Source organism: Corvus cornix, chromosome 3, assembly GCF_000738735.6.
Source record: "Corvus cornix cornix isolate S_Up_H32 chromosome 3, ASM73873v5, whole genome shotgun sequence".
Classification (NCBI taxonomy): domain Eukaryota; kingdom Metazoa; phylum Chordata; class Aves; order Passeriformes; family Corvidae; genus Corvus; species Corvus cornix.
This window is the reverse complement of record NC_047056.1, coordinates 10,546,593-10,566,342: the sequence shown is the minus strand read 5'-3', so window position 1 is coordinate 10,566,342 and position 19,750 is coordinate 10,546,593. Positions and strand designations below refer to the sequence as shown.

The 19,750-nt window shown below is 46.1% G+C and overlaps 1 protein-coding gene across 5 annotated transcripts in view; it reads right to left on the bottom strand.

The window, feature by feature from the left end:
• The window catches only part of SERTAD2 (SERTA domain containing 2), a 79,321-nt gene that overhangs the window by 15,294 nt on the left and 44,277 nt on the right, over positions 1–19,750 (bottom strand). For 2 of the 5 annotated variants that reach the window (XM_039568545.1, XM_039568546.1), the window contains exon 2: positions 6,931–7,088. The exons of 1 other annotated variant lie outside the window; for it this stretch is intronic. The gene's annotated coding sequence lies outside the window, so the exon portion shown is untranslated. Of the gene's footprint in view, positions 1–5,758; positions 5,870–6,146; positions 6,479–6,930; positions 7,089–19,750 lie in introns of those variants that run through there. 2 more of the 5 variants (XM_039568544.1, XM_039568543.1) reach the window with 2 other exon arrangements.

Genomic DNA, 19,750 nt, shown 5'->3' with positions numbered 1-19,750 from the left:
TTGCTTAAATGAAACAAACATAACCCTGCGAACAAATATATTCTATGAAAAAGAACCCACTGACCCTACAAGTTTCTCTTAAAGAGGTGAAAAAGTTGTTGGACATTTCTCCACCAACAGTGAAAACAAAACAAATAAAATAAAGGTAGCTAAAATTTGACATGAAAGTTTGCTAAGATGGTATTAAATGATGTTGGACAAGATGATAACTGCTGGCCTTCCAGTGTACTAAAGCTCTTGCATTTGTTGAAATACAGCATATGGTTTCCATGTCCTACAAAGGACCCTTCTGAAAACTGATTAAAGGGAACTTTGGCCAGCCTTGAACTATTCTCAACCTGTAATAGCTATGAGTTAGAGACAAAAGAGATTCCATTTTTTGTGGCACCTGCTTGATTTCACAATAAAAAGTACTACACCAAAGCGATGTTCTTTAAAACAGCCACCATGGGACCCATGTCACCTCTATGTGGAGTAATTTAAACATTTTCAAGTAAGTCATTTAAACTTGGATGGAGACACCCTTTTAACAGCATATTTTGACAACATGTGTATTAAATCTGTATTTGGAAGCATGTTTAGGACAGGTTAATCAACACAGAACAAAGAAACTTAACCACAAACTATGTCTTTGGAAATTGGGAGTGGAACATACAGAAGGAGAACAGCTCAGGAAACGGAATGTCCTAAACTTCATTTCATATTCAGGCACAACCCATTCACCTCACCCAAGATAGTACTATACTGATTTTCCCCACAGCTAAAAGAAAAGTCCTCGTCCAAGCATACATACATCACGTGTGTTCCCCTGCCAGCAAGGGGAAGCAGAGCAGTGACAGGAAGCTTGACACTGTGTGTCACACACAGAGAAAATATTCTCTCTCTTCTATTCATTCACAAGCTATTTGTGGAACACTTTAGTTAGGGAAGGAAAGTGGAAGGGTTGTTTAGAAGAGCCAATTTCACCAAGCAGATGGAGCAGGAGGGGGTAAGGGGGAGCCAGATCCCAGCAGGTTAACCCAAGAAGGTTATTGGACCCCTGGCACAGCCAGCATGGAAGTACCCCGGTCAAAATCCCTGCGACCGCAGTGCAGGCTCCTAAAGCACAAGGCACTGCCCCGACACAGGGCCGGGGCAGGCACGAGACCTGACCCGCAGCAAATCAGGCCTTGCCAAAAGTGCTGAAATAGAGTGGCTTGTCTCACACAAGGCCCACAGAGCAGTGAGAAAGCAAAATGTTACCACCATTCAAAAAAACCACTGTGATTTGCACACAAATGCTAGTGTCCCAGCTTGATGAAATGTATATTTGAAAAATATGCAAATGATATGCATGCACATGGATGTGTACCTACTAAAGGCTTTTTTCCAAGGGGGAAAGAGCGCCTGTAAAAACACACGAAAAGTAAAGTTTGTGAAGGCACCGGAAGATGATGATGATGTATTTCTGAATTAGGATTTAAAACTTCATTTTGCAGCTACCTGAAGTTAAGACAAAGCTGCCTTTAGGCATCTCAAACTAGTCAGACCTGCTATAGCAGTTGCACAGTCTGCTTCAAATATGCCCTCCACGCTCCTTTCAACCTCCACCCCAACATATATCCGCATAGTTTACCTCCAATCATGGGTGGTTCTTGCTATAGCGCAGTTCACTCAACCTTATTGCCTGCCTGGCATGACAGGAGGGGTTTTTTAAGACTAATGTTACAGGCTACTATAAGAAACTGTATGAAAACAGACAATAATTGTCACGTTTCCATTAAAGGTGAGTGTGGCTCAAACAGTACAAGGGTTTCTGGCATGGGTTGGAAAACGGGGGATCAAGAAAACAGTTTTAATTGTTACATCTGAGAAAGTATTAGGGCAAGTTTAGATCTTTCCACCAATTCCGGGTTCCTTGAAAAAGGGAACTTCTTTTTTCTGCTACTTCCATATACTGCCCAGTTTTCAAAATAACATTAAAAGAAAACAACCCACATTTGAACTCTTCTCTCTGTATTCTACTACATTAAGAATATAATTTTTATTCTGACTTCACTGGAAACGAGCTGTCAGATGAAATCCAATACACCTTACTGGTGTGAAAGCAAAGTAAACAGGCTTTGGCTCCTAATAACTACACAGACTGAGACTCATGTCATACAATGCTGCTTAAAACTCAATTCCAGAGTGATATTAAGGAGAAATTTGTCTTTAAAACCACTGGTACTCAAAATACTGATCATGTTATACAGGTTGGGAACTTCAGATATTCTATGGCAACACTTCTGACTTTGTGTACCAAGCTGAGGAGGGTACCAAACCTGGCCCCTCATTTGAAGAACAGTGGTCTGACCTCGCCTAACACAGGACTTTGAGCATGGTTTTAATTTCGCTGCAGTACCCTCAATCCAGTGTCTGATGTGGTGGTGACTGCTGTCTCACCTGAGCTAGATGAGCCTCCACCCTCAAAGAAGGGACACAGGAAAACCAAAAACTTGCTCTCTGGTGACCTGACAGTTTCTTTGGCCCTTTCAAGCCTTCCTGCTCCGAGTCCCAGCTTAAAGCTTTTTCTGAAGACCTATGAGGCTGTACCCAATGCCCCTGGAGGCTGCCCCAACTCTCCCTTGGAAATGCCCCTCGAATCAGGTCTTCCCCACCCTGAAAATCCCCTTTGCGCCGGAGGAATGTCCCAGCCAGCACATCTTCACAGCTCCTCCTGGCCACTTGGCAATGACACCCAGCATCTGACATGTTCACCGGGAGCCATCGGTGAGGCAAACGTGGTGGCAGTGCAGTTTCTGTTCTGCACAGTGACACACAGTTTAATACCCACACAGCCATGAGACAGAGGGCAGGGAGCCTGCTGTGACACACACAAGCCTGTTTCTCCCTCTAAACCTCTGCTGTCTCCCAGCCACACATTTGCTTTGGACCTCAGTTTGGGCTTGACTTCAGCACACCCAAGAGGAACATGAGCACAGCATTTACGGGGCTTGCCCTCCCCACTCGTGTTGAACAGCCAAGCATTGTTATCTTATTTTTGTTATAGTGTTTGCACTGGTAATGCTGAACAAACCTGAAGCCTCCACTACAGCAAACACAAAAATTGACTCTGTTTATAAAAGAATTAAAGAACTAACGCATGTCGAGAGTCTCTCTCCATTTATAGAAAACAGGCACCTCTTCATGACAGCAGTTTCTCTGACTGATGAAAGTTTAGAAATCAGAAGAAGTGGCAGAAAACATGCAATTATATACCCCTGAAGAAAATGAGTACTGTGCTTGGATTGGCAAATTTCATCTTCCACAAACCATTAATTAGCAAAAGATTCATCAAGACTAAAGATCTGTGCTTAGTGCCAACCTGCTTACATTGAAGCTGGACCTTGCTCTCTCCTTTGAAACACTCCTGATCTTTGGACTTGGTAACTGAAAGCTGCTGTTTCTGGCACTGATTCGTGTGCATGTTAAGGAACCACTGCAACTGGAGCTGTCTCCTTGTGAGCCAGTTACACTATAAAGCTGAGTTAAAAGAAAAGCGTCTCTCTTGCTACCCAGCCCTTATAAGAAGTAGATCACCAGAAGACTACTTGCACTTTCAAAGTACTGCATTCGCCTTGTTTGACAGATTACACTTTAAGATGTTACATAAAAGCAAAAATAGTCACAAGTACTTTGGATCACCTGTCTAGTGTTAGCACTGCCAGAGATGAACTGTGCCAGGAGTGCTTTACATCAGTGTGAAAAAAGTCAGAGTTCCTAAAAAAAAAATGTTTTCTCAATGAAATATTTATTGAAAAAATAAAAGCAGCTTGTGTGAATGATGGCAAAATCCTTCAAACTAGATATTGCATAAAATCTGCTGTACTTCATGGAAGCTAAAAAAATAAATTTTGAATATGAAATTTGAGTGTTTCCTTGCTATTAGGACATTATCTCAAAGTCCTTGATGCCTCTCAGGCAGACAGTTTGAGCACTTGCTATATTTACGTTATTATTTCCACTATGAAATTCTTTATTTCATCTTTCCCATTAAAAAGTGCAGGTGGATAAAGGAACGCAATTACAACTCTTAATAAATCAGCACCTACAGAAGTATTTAATGCTCTTTAAGACTGCTTCATCTACAGACAAAACCTGAAGGACCTATGGCTATCAAGTGTCTTTTTGTTTGTTTTCAATCAGCTTCAGAGAAAAAGAAATCAGCTTGACACAAAAATCAAAGCAGTGTTTTAATATGCACAAAGTCTAGCTTCATTTGTTAGCAGTCCAATCCAGTTCCTGCAGAAAAGGAGTGGGTGGTTGCTGCTACCAGCTTAAATGGAAGCAGGATCAGTCACGAGAGGAGGAATATCTAGAGCTGCTACATTGGATGCTGCACTACTTGCCTGAACAATGGAAGTGTTCCGAAGGACACGCTCTTGGATACCTGTCCAGCAGCACAAACTGCTAATCCTCCTCCTATCTCTACCACCACCACTGGCTCATTATGTTAAATCAGAGTCCAAAGATACCATCCTATTATGTAAAAATGCATGCATTTTAACTTCAGCCAGAAAGGGCTACTTTCAATTTACCCTGCTAAATCAGTTGGCTAATTTCTAGAGCAATCATTTTAAAGAAAACATTTTTATAGTTTGTTTTACAATGTGAAAGCTTCCTGTGCCCTTAGATGCAAACTGAGGTGCCTCTGTCAATTTTGTACCCTGTGAGAAGTCCATAACTTCATTTGTGCAGGTGCATGCCTAAAATTATCAGAATAAAAAAGGTAGAAAGCATTGTTTGAACTCACACACATAGCAAGTGTTTACTCATTTGAGAGACACAAGCATAAAACTGGTGTTTGGGGCAGCCAAGCCCTCTCCCACCGTTGTTTGAGCAATAGTACATTCTACAGAGGCCAAATCCAGCACCCACTGACAGCAGCCAGAGTCACCCTGATGACTGCACCAGGCACCAGATGCAAAAGCCTGGACTTTCCTGCTCCCGAGAGCCTTGGATCTGTCAGAGCACACGCCGCCACACGCAACAGCTCTGGCGTGCTGCACTGAAGTTCAGGTAAAGAAGCTGACAGCCTCCCCCCGGATGGAGATAAAATGGGCAGATTCGCTTTATTTTACACCAGCAGCTGACCCACAGCTGTAAATCAGCCACCAAGGGGCCCACTGGACAGCACACAAACCCCTCCATAGATTTCCAACAAAAGTGGCCCTGGGTTTTCCAGCTGTGCTTCACAAAATGCAAGAAATGACAGCAGGTTAATGTACTCCTATTTTCATGCTTAAGAAGAACTTATTTTTCCAGATCCTGATGTGAGTAAAGCAGCCAACGCTCTAAATCAAAGTGGCACCGCAAAAGGATTTTTTTTCAAGCGTTCATCCAGCCCGAAGAAAATCCTAACAAATATATTTTTTGCCATCGCTTCCAAAAGATGAACCACCTTACCCACAAAAGCCCCCCAGACGCCTGTTTCTCCGTGCCGGCGGCGCTCCCCAGGAAGACCCATGCGCGCTACTGCTCAGGGAGAAGACAGGCTAATCCCCTGCCCTAACACCAACCCCTGAAAAGGGCCAGGCAGCGGGGCCAGCCGGCTCCTGCCCAGCCATATGTCAGCTTTGCTACAGCGGAGTGAAAGTCTCCCCCAGGCCCTTTTAGCTCTCCCGGCACTACGGCACGCACTTTTCGGGGTTCCCCGAAGCCCCCGCTCTTGCTGGGAGAACGGAGCAAGGCTGCAGCCCCCGGCTCCAGGGGCTCCCCGGCGCACACGCGAACTTACCGGGGTGGCGCGGCTTTCTTGGCGTCGGAGGAAGCCCGGCTCCGGAGAGCACAACCGGCCGCACTACCGGGGCCGGCACAGCCACCTCGATAAAAAAGTATATTCCAGCTACCCGCACCTGCTTCGGCTCGGGATCCCCCCCGCATCGGCGGGGGAGGGGGCGTATTTTAAGGTCAACTCCGCCGCTCTCCCCCCTCTGCTCATCTCAGCACGAACCCCCCCCGGAGGAGAGGGGGAGGATCCCCGCCCCGGGCTTCTCTGCCCGGGCACCAATTTAAAGGTAGAAATAAAACAAGCCCCCATGACTCGCAAAGCCAGACGGGGTGGGGGGATGTCCCCAGTCCCCACCTCCCCCCCCCGATACCCCGCAGCCCCCAGCCCCACTCACCACATGCAGCTCCACCTGAGAACTAAAGCATGGAGAGGGGGAGGTCGGAAACTCTCGCCCTAGAGCAGCTCCATATGTCGCTCCTCGCCGCGCCGCTCCGGGGAGGGGCCGGGTGGGATGCGGAGGAGGAGGAAAGGAGGAGGAGGAAAAGAGGAGGAGGAGGAGGCAGGAGCAGGCGGCGTGAGGATTTAAGCCTCCGCTCTGCCCCGGCGGCTGCGATCACGCAGCATTATACAATGGAGGAGGAGGAGAGGAAGGAGGAGAAGGAGGAGGCACCACCAGCCCCGGCTCCCAGCACTTGCCGCCAGCACTGACGACAGGGGCGGCTCCGGCGAGCTCCTCACCCTCCGGCCCGCGTCAAAGCTCCGCCTCGACCCCGGCCTCCCTCCCCCGCCCCCCCAACCCCCGCTGCTGCTGCTGCTCCTCCTCCTCCCCCGCTCCGGCTCCCCGCGCTGCCCACGCGTGCCCCGGCCCCGGGCGGGCGGCGCGGCCCCCGCAGCCGCCGCGGCTTCCCCGGGGAGCGCCGGGCCGGCACAAAGGCGGGTGCCAGCGCGCCCCGACCGCAAATATGACAAGTATCCCTGCTATTCGGTGGCGGGGACCCGGCCGGGGCACGGGGCTCGGCCAGCCCTGCTCCCGCGTGGGGCTGGCCCCGGGTTGTCCGGTACAACCCAAAATTCTGCCCCCGCACCTCCGGTCAGTCCCGGCCCGGCCAAGCAGAGCGGGGGCGAGAAGGGGATGTGGAGAAAGCCCGGAGCGCCCGCCCTCCGCCCCGGGACCTCACCTGGGAGCCGAGGGAGGCGGCGGCCCCCGTCCGTGGAATCCTCGCTGCTAGTTTGGGCTGTGCAGATACCACCGAAGCACAAAAATGAGGCCAAACGGAGATGTTCGAGCGCGCGAAGACTTGGGGGAAGGAGGGAAGCGCTCTGCACCAGGCGCTATCTGGAAAGAAGACGATTATTTTAAGTCACCTCAATGATTGTGTTCCAAAAGGGGCTGTAATCCCAGCAGGCGCTGTTAAAGGCGATCCAAACACCTTACAGTTTTGGCTGTAGCCCCGGGGGCAGGCATCTCGGATCATTCCGGCCTTTCATGTTCCACTAAACCGGTTGTACTTCGGGACAATAAAGCTTTAAGACCTAATATAAAGGCGATTATTAGTCATTAATACCACGACTCGTTTAGGTATTATGCTCAAAACGGTCTGTAATGATTTGTGATCAATCAAGATGATGGTCTTGCTAGAAACTAAGTTCCATTTTCAGTCAGGAAACCGAAAAGGAAAAGAAGACTACTTTTAGAAGAAAGGTTTCCTTACCCTGGAAACTGTATCTGACAAAAATCCACAAAAGAAAAACATCACCAAACAATTAAAATAGTGAATCTACCAAAATAAAAGGAGATTAAGTGCTGATTTTATGGATTCTTAACATTATAATTGAAAAGGCCCCAACCAATTGATGTTTAAATACCAGGCCTAGCACTTGAGCACTCTGCTGAACTCACTAAAAAGGGAGGAAAGGGCATCAGATTTAAAAACTGACGTTTTATTTTGCCGGTTTGGAGGCCTCAGCACACCTTTCCTTTTCCACCCGTGCTATCAGCCATTCCTTTGAGGAGATCCAAGCTCTCTCATCCCGTATCTGTGGCACAGAGTTAGCCCTAAACCAATCTGCAAAGCAATTCACAAACCGTTTACTAGATTTTGACGAGTGATTCGCAAATTGCCCAGGAGCTGGTAAACATTAAAACCAGAATGTCCCTGGCTGGATACTTTCCAGCAGCAAGGCACTGAAATTTGGTCCTTCTGCCTGGGGAAACAAGTCTCTTCCTGAAATTACCAGTGCCACAGTAAAATCACTAAATAAAAGGAAAAGGTTCATTTTCCTTAGGGCCTGAGTGATACCTCTTCAGTGGGCTTCTGCCTGCTCCAAAGCCACACAGAGTATTTGTAATACTTGCACATTGTTGACTGGGTTGTTTGGGGTTTTTTGCATGCCAGATTCACTGCATTTCAGGGCCTCATTCCTCCCTCCTTTACACCAGATTTGTAACACAGCGGGATCTGGCCTTGCGCAATTGTGCCGTGGATGCGCCCAGCCGAGCAGTGCCTGCCTTCCGGAGCTCAAAGTCCGCAGCAGGTTTACAGTCCCCGTGCCTGGGTGTGTGCACGCTATCACCGGCACCAGAGGCAGAACCACAAACATTTGCTAAATAAGCAGCTGGGCTCCAGCCCGATATGCACAGCCCTGATCTTGCCATGTTACACTCAACAGTAAAAAGCCTGAGCCTGTGTCATCCGAGTTTTAAATGCTTCTGACTTTGCTCGGTTGCTCAAATTTTACACCAGCATAAGAAAAAGCTCACCGCCCCTTCTGTTTCCTACTGTAACTTCCCGAGTCTTTCTTGGCAGGAGTTTATAGTCACGCTGTAACTCAGATTGTGCCTCTGAACACAACTAGTACAACCTGCAACCACACTCAGAAGAACTCCCAGCTGAGCATAGGTCACGATACGAATCGATATGAATAGAGCTCCTTCCTGTGCTTCGTGCACAGCACAGGCTCCAGCGCGGCGGGACGAGGTTGGGCTACGCAAGGAGAATAATCCCGCTGCCGACTGCTCCTCACATGGCCTCACACCTGATTGAGTGAGACCTTTCTGGCCAAAAAACTGTGCTCTGCAGCTCTAGAGCTGCCTCATCTGCAAGACACAAATGCAGCTTGCCCAAACACATCAGTAAGCACAGAGAAGCAGCCTGCAACGGAGCCACAAAATGCTGTGCTAGGAAGTGTATCGGCAGAGGTTTCCAGTGCCTGCGGGAGCCAGAGGGGGGAAAGTCTGAGTGTCTGCAAGGAGGAGCCACCCAAAATGCATCCCATTTCAGAACCATGCATGCATGGGCTTCCCAGGGAGCAGCAGCACAGATTTAGTTGAGCAGTTGTAGCCTTGACACAGGCCCTTGAGCTGCTCACATGTGAAGATGACACGCTAAAAGAGAAGGAGCTGAGCTGTGTCTTTCTGCAGCAGTACTGACGTGACGTGGGCTACAGGCATAGCCTGAGTGCAGCCCTGGCTTTGAGCAAGGATGGTCAAAGCCTGTCTGATTGAGGCCAGGTCTCATGAAGATCATTCAAAAACCATCCCTGCATTGAAGATAAATAAATGAACAAGATAATAAATGAACACTCAGAAATCAAAGATTGGGAAGATTGGGAAGGAGGAAACGGACACTGGACTTCATAAATCAATTCATTAGAAACACTACAGACTGCCAGGTAATCTGCCCATCCACACATGTGCTAACAAGGAAAGAGTGGCAAAGTTTGGCGTGCTGGAATGTTGGCATCCTTTGCGTTTTTCAAAAATGGAGGGAGTGAACTGCTTCCTATGCTTCTAATTGCATCCTCAGCCTTTTCCTTTCTGATTGCAGTACCATGAGATTTCATCAGGTAATTGTACAACACAACTTCATTTTCTCCTTGGATGTCTTTGCTTTGGTGCATGCAGGAGCTGGCACGCAAACACCTAATACTGCCCCCAGAACAGACAACGTTTTGCAAATAAAGACCCCCTCAGCACTGGTAACTTGGGAAAAGCTAAACAAAGGGCCTGCCTACAGCCAGAGCTGCTCGTTCCACTCGAGCAGCACTCCTTGGCGAGCGGCATGGCTCTCCTGGGTAAGGAGAAAGCACACTGCAAGCAAAAGCACGATTAAACACTGCTCACACTTCGTGCTGTCTCCTTTCAGGCTCGGTACTGACCTCCCAGAGTAGGGCCCTTCTCATGCAAGGCCCAGCCACAAAAATACACAAGTTCCTCGGTAAAAAATTGGGGTGTTGCATTACTGCAGTCTGCACCTGTACACAAGCAGGGAGGGAGCTGCACCTGGGAGCTGGGCTGGTTTCCTTGAGATTTCAGTGGCTTTTTCTTCTTTTTTTTTGCTGGTGCAACTCTTCCACTCTAACAAGGCTGTCCCATGTGTCCCAAGGCACGGGAGTCAGTAAAAACCAAAGAAAGGAATGCTCCATCCCTTCTCACTCCAATTTTAGCTCTTTCCCCCCCCCCCCCCCCCTTCATTTTCTGCTTTAGTTCATATTTTTCTCCTTTAATGTTTTTGTGGCAGGAGGAGAAACACCGTTCCCTAGAATGCACAATATGCTTAATTATCATTCTCGGTTCGTTCTCTAGGAAAAAAAAAAAAAAAAAAAACCCTACAGGAGAAATCAGTTTAATTAATGAGTATGACCAAATGCAGCCTTAGTTCTAATGCAGTATCATATATTATACGTCCAGTTGGGCAGTTGATCTTCTTTGGGTAAAATGAACAGCGATGCAAAAAACCAGGGAGCTCACGAATCAATATTCTGAGTGCAACTAACCCCTTTTGTATAGTCATTCTAAGCTTCCTACAGATTTTGATGACAACATTGGTTCCCAAATACTGCTTTTGGCTTTGGTAACGCAGGATCAGGCCTGCACAGTCTCGTAATAGAAAGCTATTGCTTGGCAGTACCAAGGCTTGTGCCACATGGTAAATTCATTAAGTAACTAAGGAAAAAACTCAACCCTTAATTCTAGGATAGCCCTCAAATACCCATACCCAATAAAAATCCCCAGCATGCGCGAACAACAGGGGTGACAAGGTTTCATCTGAAAGTAAGATTTGGTGATTTAGATGCTTTTCAGAAGGGCTACTCTTCACATACTAAATTATTAAGGAAATATTATGGAACAGGATTATCAGGAAAGAAAAAAAAAATGCAGTGTGCATTAGCTGGCTTAGTCAGAGGAGGTTTTGCTGCATTCCTCATGCACGGCGATGACTCCCTCCCTCTGTAATTCCCTGTGCACTCCCAGTCCTCTGGAGACTGTTGGTGTTCATCATCCTTGCTCCAGCTGAAAGATTGTCCTCTGACAGAGGTTCAGGCTGCCTACCGTTGCTGTACATCTCCTCACATCTTTCTGCCTTTTTATAAAAATCTGTGCTCCTTTCCAAATCCCATTCAGGCTGCATCCCCTGCAAGATGTGCTTCATTCCTGGCCCAGGCCAGACTGTTCACACTGGCACTGCCTGTACAGCAAACAGGCTCCTGAAACGGTCTCCCCTTTCCAATCCTGCTTCTTGTGACACAGTGAATTGTACTCTGCATTGAGCTGAGTTTCAGACAATTTCAGACTGCTTTTCTTTCCCTTTCAATGCTCACTCTGCAGTCTCTATCAAGAGCACAAGTCATTCCTTTCTGGAACACTTGGTTACTTTTTTGAAGAGAGGCTATGCTGATGTCCTGATATTCATCTCATACCACGGCCAGTGGATCAAGAGAGATAAAATATCTGCAGATAAAACCAAAGCCTCTGTTTTAGAGTCAAGGAGGGAATACTTCTAATCAAGAAAAAACACAGAAACGGTGGGGAAAAATAGAGAGATGGCCAGTCTTCAGGCCTAATTAACCACTGGTGTAAACAGATGTCGCTGCAATCAAGCCAGAAGACTTCGGGCCACCCACCAGTCTTGAGCACAAACCCAACACGAGCTTGAAAATCTTAACGATGTGGGGCTGTCAAACATGCAAGCCACACACACTTCAGCACAAAGGTCACCACCATGTTCCCAATGCCAAGGAACCACCTGCTGCTCCTTGTTCACCAGGGGAGAGCAGCTCTACTGCTCTGGCTTACCCTGAGCACTGCACAGACTACAACCCTTCCCTGAAGCAAAGCTACTCCTACAAAGCTCTCCATGGAGCCACACATTTCTGGAGCACAAATGCCCCCACACTCTTCCTAAGCACTCTTGAAACCTGGAAGAAGCCTGGCTGCATAGGCAGGTCGGAATATGTTTAGCACTGCTCAACCCTACTGAGATGCCAAAGGCTTGATAGACCAAATGGGGCCACCACTGGGGTGACCAGAGGCTTCTAGAAGTGGATGTTCCTGCTCAGATTGATTGCATTAAAGCATTGTACAACAGTGACAACGAGCTTGAGGCTGGAAGGGCACAATCAAAATAGTGTGCCTACAGTGTTGATGTAGGATGCTACACAACTTTCAATACGTTATGCAGGACTTAAAACCGTGTCACTGGAGTTTAATGTGTTTGTGCTCAGATGCATTACCAGAAAAAAAAAGCCAAACCAAAACCCAAACCAACAACAAGCTATTTCAATCCTTATTTATATGAAAACATGAGTTAATACATGGACATCCAAATGAATGCACTCACCTATAGCTGCTTCTGCTGGCTGGAATACAACCTGTAGAGCATATTAATGCTCCTACGCAGTTTTGGGGGCTTGGGCCTATTGTTTAAAACTAGTTTCTGCAGCCTCTTAGAGCCTCTAGATTCAAAGAATGCTTACCAAGATAGAGGCATTTTCAAAGTAATTCAAATTTGCAATGATAAATCCTTCCTCTGACTGTTCCAGGTGCAAAATTCTTTACAGACGATGTTTATCTGTACTCCTTTCAGACAGAGGTTTCTGAGGGTCTAATTTTAAGTAAACAGTGAGTGACCTACACCACTTCTTTAAAAAAAAAAGAGCAAAAAGCCAAAACCAACAAACCCCTATAAAACAGAAGTTGAATCTGCAGGGCCAAATTTAGAAGAGGAAGAAAAAAAAAAAAAAAAAAAAAAAGGAGCTGGCAGAAAACCTAGCACAAGAACATCAAATGTAGCAGCATTAACTCCCACTGCCATCCTGTTCCTCTACAAATAATTGAAGATCATATAGAACTGAACTCATTGAGTCAATGCAGTGAATGCACAAGTCTTTCTGTTTTAACCCTTCACAAAATGTGTGACTCCTTAGATTATGTGCAAAGAGGAGATTTAAAAACAAAAAAAAAAGCCTGAATGAGTACATCGGATGCTTTTAGTGACTATGCCTGTGGTAATGATTCATTTTGTCTTTCTACATTCCCTAGTGCTAGCACAGCTAAGAGTCAGCAGAAGCTCATACTGTATATGCAGGTAAACAGACTGTGGGTGATGTCTGCATTTCTTAACTCTACCTAAAACCACCCCGTAACCGTCAGAAACACATTTTATCTTTCTGAAGAAAAAGGGAACTGTACAAATACAAATTAATTTAGGTTCTCCTCTAACCTTTTTTTTATGTTATTTCACTTTAAAGGAAGCTGTTCATTTATAATGACCATTAGCCAAAGGCTAAAAGAGGTTTACACCTAATTAGTATTCCCAAGCAAGGATGAAACACTAAATCACTGCAAACCCACCCAGCATTTAGGTTCTACCAACAGGACAAAGGAAAAAAAGCTGAAAATCCACCATTTATCATCACAGTCCCCTTCCTTTCACACCTCTTAATGCTCTCTTTCCTCCCTCAGTGGCTCTGGGGTGCTAATGTCCTTGAAATGTGGCAGGGGTCTGGAAGAGAGGCGGGGCAGCTCTCCTGTCTGGTCACACCCATATGACATAGCATGTGTGAGCATTTGCAGGGGTGCAAAAGAAAATTGTAGGGAAAAAAAGAAAGAAAGAAAAAAGAGATGTCGTGAGCAGGGATGGCACGGAGGTAGGGAAGAAGATGCTGCACGTGGCATACAGCTCCCTAAAGCCAAAAATGGTTTTCTGTGACAGCCATAAGCAGGTTGCTCAAGCAGTAATAACTTCCCCCTTTTATTTTTATTTTAGCCTTGGTGAGGGGGCAACTGAGAGACATAATTGGAGTACAGAAGGGAACAAGTCAAGGGAAAGGAGCAGACCCAAGAAACAAGGCAGAGGAGCTGCATTCCCATTGATGGTGCTGCTACAGAGTCCAGGGTCTTCCCTTGTTTGACCACTGGACAGCAGCAGGAGAAGAAAATAACATGAGGTGTATCACTGAGGCCTTCCCTGCTGCTTCTCCCAGCCACAAACTTTCCCAGCACAGATGGGATGGGCAGAAGGCTCCCAACCCCCTCTCTCTTTCACAGAGATCCACTTTCCTACAGAGGTTCAACAAACCAGTTTCTACCAGATTCATTTGCAGAAGGGAAGGTGCCAACGACTGAGCCATAACTCCTGTCTGTAGAGTGAAGTACCTGCCCACCCAGAGCAGCCAGCCCCAGGCAGGGCAGAGAAAGGCACCAGCTCTTCCACAAGCCCTGGGCAGAAAGGGGCACCCTCTGCAAGAGGCTCACAGCAAGGGGCCAGCCAAGCCAAGCAGGGATGATTGTCCATCTGCTATCACTCATACCCCAGTGCATTTTCTAATCATCCACACCCAGGGGACATTCCTAGTGTGATTCCTGCTAAGCAAAAAAGTCATAATAAACCCCAGTTACTTCACTTGCTTACCTACTACCTACAGTAGTCAACCTTCATGTTATATCTTTTTCTTTTTTCTCCCCCCTCTGAATCAGCTCTTCTGCTAACTTTACTTTACTCCTGCTGGATGTTCAGCCCCTGCCACAAGAGCAAAAGAAGTTAGGCAGATGTCAAAGTGCTGATAAGGTGACTCCACACACATACCCAAATACTATTCCCAAGCAGGTCAGCATACAGAAACCTCTTTTTGCTGGCAGTGCTCTTCAAAGGAAACTCTTTCTTCTCTGAGCAGCTGGGAAAGCGCAAGTGCCCGCTGCTTACTCGAGTTGTGGTGTTCATAGAAAGAGCTGCCCCCAAGAACCTCAGTGCGTTACTCCTGCTTGCAAAAATGGAGGCCCGGCATTTGATGGGTCTGTTTTGATTTTAAACCCAGAACAACCTAAACCAAATCACCTGTGCTAGAGAAACACTGTCTTCTGTGAGATGTTCAGGTGAAAGACCTCAGCCTCCCAAGATCTTTTTGCTAGCTGCCACAGCTGATGTGGGCACAATAATGAGAAGGAAATGCATTTGTTGTTTTGAACTTTACTTTCTTTCATTTAGCAAAGGTTCCCCTTAAATAAATGGAAGTGGGGAGATCTTGGAATAAGCCTTAGCAAGTTTTAATCACACTTTTTCTTCTTGCAAGCGAGCCGTCATTCAGTAGCTAGGTGGTTCTAAATAAAGAACTCTAGTCAACAACAGGAAATAACTCCCACAGAAAAAAAAGGGCAGAATACAAACTCGCAGCAACTCTCGTACATAGCTCACAACGGCCTTTTGTTCCATGCACGTTAAGTCCAAAATCTTTACTTTTCAGAACATGTTCTTACTCTAAGTAATTAAAACTTATTTTTAACTTGTCACAAGTATGGATCCCTTCCTTGCCTTTCTCCCAAAAATGTCACATTAAGAGTCAGAAAATCACAAGCTATCCCCATTTTCCCTCTTTCATTTAGTAAGTATGGACATTCTAGGAATGCCACATGATGACCAGGATTTTAAAAATCTACTGATGGTGGGGTTTTTATCTTTTTTCCCTTTTTTTTTTTTTTTTTTTTGGCAGGGGGAGGTGCACTGTTGTGTTCTCAGCTGCAGTTTACATCCTTCACAACGTTCAAAAACCACTGCATGTTCAGAAAGTACAAAGCACCTGGTCTGTAGGAGGGGGATAAAGGAGAAACCACACATCTCTAGCCACTTTTTAAAAACTCAGGCTAGTGTCTAGAATCATCAGCTTTTAAATTAGACAACACATCACACATCACAGGCCAATGACTGAGGACAGGCACCAATCACAACATTCAAAAATGCACAACCAAAATCCCTTAAAGACTACACTGGTTGATTCCATCTGGTTTCGAAAAAGTGTGGTTTCAGTGTGCCAAGGGGGAAATTTTAAGATGGCTGCTGCTTGTTGGCTGCTATGGATAGGTCTCTGCAGGAGGTGGGGGAGCTTCTTCAGGAACGTTGCTATCGCCTGTGGCAAGTATGTTCTGGAACACAAACACAGATATAGCAGATTTTAGTGGCCGGCTGATTCCAGCATCTCTCCATCACCTGACGTGGCTCTGTCACATTGCAACTGAACTGTAAAACCAATTTCCATTCTAGAAATAGGTCCTGTTTGAATGATACAGCTGCAAGAACCAGGGTTACAGTTCCAGGCTGGATTTTTGTATCTGGAATATGTGAACTGGCTCAGAGAGCACATGTGTGTTCGTGTGCACATGCAGCCATCAAAAGTTTACACAAAGAGCAAATCACATTTGCTTCCTAATGCAAAATGAACACACAGGCTGAAGCAACTCTACATTCAAATCTAGCTCCTAATGGGTGGTTGTATTTTATAGTCCTCAACAGTGGGTTCAAACCTGAGCTTGCAATTATAGCATTTTCTTGTTTAGAAAATAAATGTTACTGCTGACAAATCCAGACTCCTTCTGAATTTTCAGAAAGGAATAAAAATCAACGAGGTAAAGTATCCTAGAGCAGCTGTCCCACTGTTTCCCAGCTCTCACCCATTAGGTTAAATACTACAACAATTTCAGTGGGACCAGCACACTTCAAAAGATGTAGTCTCTGTCTTTTTCTCTCTCTCGCTGAATGATATTTCTGCCCACATGCACTGACACATACAGTGTCTAACAAGGCTGTGATTCATTTTCAGTTCTAGTCATGCTCACAAGTGATGCAGTGCACTAGCTGTGCCTTCAGGATCTGCGTAATTTAGCTTCATTTTCTCTGCCCCCACCCTGCATTAAGTGAAGTTCCAACAAAGCCAAGTCATCACCCACCAACTCCCCCTCCCACCTGCTTGGGGGATGTGTACAGCAGGAATCTGAATAATAATAATAATAAAATTAAATTAGTTTTTTTAGAAAGAGAGAGGAGGGGATGAGAGCTTGAGAAATATCATGAATTGTTAGAAAGCTTTCTAACAGTGAATAATGTGAGTGAATAATGATAATGGGATGTATACTACCAGATCTCTGAAGCAGCTGTATCAGTCCTGAATCATCTCCCCATACACGTTAAAAGCAGCGCTGTGTCTTGCATCGTGAATATCCTGCAAGTTCATGCTAAAAAGTGATTGACATTAAACCCGAATCCCTGATTTATAAAGGCAAACACCTCCTCAGCCTCTCCCACGGTAGCCTCGTGGTGACCATTCGCTGGTCCCCTGCCCCTTGCAGTCACTTTGACCAGGCACAAATGTCAGTGGGAGCTGTCGGCACGTCCCAACTGCAAACCTCCCGCACCCAGTGGCCACCATCCATCATGAATTACACACGGTGGTTTTGTGATACAAATTACAAGCTGCTTCTGAGCTAAACTCCATGTATTTGAGGCATGAGGCCAAGCTTGAACAAAGTGAAAGACAGGCTTTTTATTTGATAAATCTCATTATCTTGCTGGCAATTCAAAATTCATCTCAGACACAGAAATGCATCACAAAGTAGTTCTCTAGTTACTTGGAAAAGCCAAGATGCTTTAACATGTAAGTTAAAAGGTGTTTACACCCCCACCACACTAACATTTCCAGCTGTCCTCCACCTTCAACCTGGAACTATGTTTTGACGGAACAGAAACCTTGATTTTCTAAAGAAAAACAAGTACATCACACTTCTTCAGCAAGGATTCCCAGACAAAAGCAAGTCACTGCAGACTCCTTCAAGCAGATCTTAGTGATCTGCATGATTTCCTTAATCCCTAACCAATGACACAGGATAAAAGGAATTAGCACCAAAAGCTAGAACGTACTTCAACATTACAGGTGTAATACTGAGAGGGTCATTCTCACCACACAGTTACAGTGAACTAAAAAACCACTTATCACCTTTCTTCCTCTACATGAAACATCTATGTTGCAGGAGCTTTGCGTAAGGCAGGCACACCCTCCCAAGCTAAGCAGCCTCTCCTGTTGCTGACCCCCACTCATGACCAGCAGGAGCATGCCAGAGTAGGGATTAAATTCCCTACGTGCTGTAGAGGTCCATCTCCTTCTCTTCCTCACTCCCTAAGTGCTGATTCAGTTTGGCTGTGCAGCTCACCAGCCCACTTGTTGGCACATCCCCACTTCAAGTCCCGTAAAGAAAGAACCCAAGAGGTCACCAGAATTTTGGGCTACCCCAGGCCTAAAGGTTGGGGGAGGTGGAGTTTGTCTCTCTGCCTTCCTATCAACATCCTCTTTTCTGCCAGGAGGAGCCTGGGCTGATCAGGAGCTGAAGAAACACATTTCCTCATGGTTATTTGTTCCCAATCCATTCTCCTCCTCAGAAGCTCCCAACTATATCAAAGGAATGAAGGAGGGACCACAGCCAGGGAAGGGCTGATCTACATTTCTGATGTGTAACACACATGACTATGAAGGGGCCAGATCATCCCATGAAGCTGGTATCATGAAGGGCTCTAGGAGCTCTGAAACATTTGGAGGAGGATAATTCCTGGGGTTGGATACTCATTGGGAGTAACGGGTCAGGCCAGGAAAGCAGCGGACTGTCATTTCAGCAGATGGGCTACTGCCTCATTTTGCAAATTGAAGAAATCAAGCACAGGCAAACTACGGGCCGGCTTATTGTGGAAATGAAAGTCAAGGCTGTGTGTTTTGATTTCCAGAGCGCTCCACAAAGTCCAGCCTTCCTCATCCACAAAGTCATGCTGTAAACATCCTCAGGGCAGGGCCTACACCTCTCATTTGCTTTATGTCTGTGGCTTCCCATCTTCCACAGTTTGCAGATCCCTTCACGCTTTCCAATAGGGCTGTGCATTTAAACCTGCTGACAACAGGCTTGCTTTCCCTGGCTTTCCTGCACATCTTGCACGTAGTTCGTGGATCCTCATGAGTCTGTTCTCTGTGGCCCTCTGCAAATTCCTATGTGTCCCTCTGCAGATTTCTATGTGCCCCTCTCTTCCTACCTATCCCTACACACCACAAGAGCCAGCAGCAGGAATTTTCAAACTGGCCTTAACTCCATCTAGTTGCCCTAATTCAAGACAAAAGCACAGATCTTCCCTGTCATTTTAGCATTTCCCATCTCAAGGTATGGGAGCTGTTGATCTCCCACATGAAAATGCATTATGCTGTCAGCCCAGCCTAAGGGCTGTTATTTAATTTACTTGAGGAGGTAAGTGAAAGCCCCTTCATGCAAATGCTTACAATGTGATCTGGAAAACAGCAGGCGTAATTAGATAAAATGGCAGCAAAGCCCACCAGGGAAATAATGTTAATTCATGAGGATTTTCCTCTCTACCTCCCTCTCAGCAAGGTTTGAAGCCAAGGAGGGGAGGAAAAAAAAAGAAAAGAAAAAACCAGAATGCACCTCAATGATCTATCAAGTAGAAAAACAGGACAGCAACCAGTGGGGTCATCTAAAAGATGCCTCTGCATGACACCCCTAGCAGGACTGGCAGCTCATGCTCTTAAGTGATGCAGCACTGAAAGCAAAAATTGCTCTGTCACTGTCATAAGTTAATCTGAGTAGAGACATAATGAGCCATCACCCCTAAACTTCACATCATCTCCTGACCAAGGCTTAGCCAGGCCATGGAGATTTCTCACATGGGAACATCACTGCAGCCCCCTGACTCCACTAACAATAACAACACCAGAACTCCTTTGCAAGTCTTGAAAGAAGATCTGGCATTTCCAACCCACTCATGAATTCTTTCCCTCAAAAATAGCCAGGAAAGGGTTCTGACCAAACTGTCACTTGGTGGTAACGGGGATCATGAGGGCACCCTGATCCCAGCACATGGGACATCCAATGGAGAGAAGCTCTCCCAGTGACCTCAG